The sequence below is a fragment of the Chiloscyllium plagiosum genome, unplaced genomic scaffold, assembly GCF_037043375.1.
Source record: "Chiloscyllium plagiosum isolate Xiang-an unplaced genomic scaffold, Cpla_swu_hap1 HiC_scaffold_45, whole genome shotgun sequence".
Taxonomy (NCBI): Eukaryota; Metazoa; Chordata; class Chondrichthyes; order Orectolobiformes; family Hemiscylliidae; genus Chiloscyllium; species Chiloscyllium plagiosum.
In genome coordinates this window covers 83,222,732-83,224,061 of record NW_028270183.1, presented here as the reverse complement: position 1 = coordinate 83,224,061, position 1,330 = coordinate 83,222,732, and positions in this window count along the sequence as shown.

Below are 1,330 nucleotides of genomic sequence, written 5' to 3'. Positions count from 1 at the left end.
CATCCGAGGACCAGGATATTCCACGTTTCAGGCAAAGGCTCTTCATCAGGAATGGAGGCAGGGAGCCTCCAGGTGGGTAAGTGGAGCTCAGTCCATGGGATGATCATCCATGGTCTTGTTGAACAGAGGAGCAGGCTCGTAGGGTCATATGGCTGAATCCTTCTCACATTTCTTATGTTCTGGTATTGTTATGTTTTTACAGACCTCCAATCCAAAACACAAAACTCCACCACCACTAAATAAAAATCAAAAGAACTGCAGATGCCGTGTATCTGAAACAAAATAAAACGGAATTTGTGGAAAAACTCAGAGGCTCTGGCAGTATCTGTGGAGAGAAAGCTCAACTCTCCATCGTGTCCTGGTTTTCCTTTAGAGCCAACTTACATAATGCCACCACATTACCAATCTCCAATCTTCCAGCACCTCATCTATGATTATCAATTATACAAATATCTCAGCAAGGGGCTCAGGAATCTCACCCTAAGCTTCCCACTAAGTTCTGGGAAACACCTGATCAGATCTCAGGGATTTCAGAGATTTCTCTCTGTTTTTGGTTTCTAGACATGCAGTGCCTCCTCTACTCTGAGATGAACTCTTTTAAGGCATCGCTACGTATTTCCCAATTTCCTTAGTTTCCATACACCTGTTAATGCAAAATATTTGCTCAGTGTCTCATCCATCTCTTGTAGTCTCACACATAGAGAGCTATGTTGGTCTTTAAGCGGCTGTATTGTCTCCTTGATTATTTTTGTACCCATACTGCATTAATGGAATCGTTTGGGATTTTCGTTAACTCTGTTTGACAAAGTGACTTCATGCCCCTTTTTGACCCTCGTGATTTCCGACTGCCCTTATGTCCTTTTCCGGATTCATTCGATCCCAGCTGTCTACACCTGATATATATCTCCTATTTCTTGACCAGAGTCTCAATTCCTCTTGTCATGCTGCTTTCCCTGCACCGACGAGATTTGCCTTTCACACAAACAGGAACATACCATCACTGAACTCTCATGATCTCATGCTTAAATGCTTCCCAATTCCCAACCGTCCCTTTTCCAGCGAATAGCCGCCATCTCCACCCCAACCAGATTATCAAAGTTCCTGTCAGATACCGTCAAACTGGACCTCACTCCAATTTGAAACATTCATTTTTTAAATCAATTCTACTATTTTTCATAACGGTTTTCAAACTAATACAATTACGATTACTTGCTCCGAAGTCTGCGCCCCAGGACATCTCAGTCACTTGTCCTGCTCCGTTTCACAACACAAGTTCCACAACCTGTAGTAGGTGCTTCCGACTGAAGACGAAATTTTCCTTTTATAAACC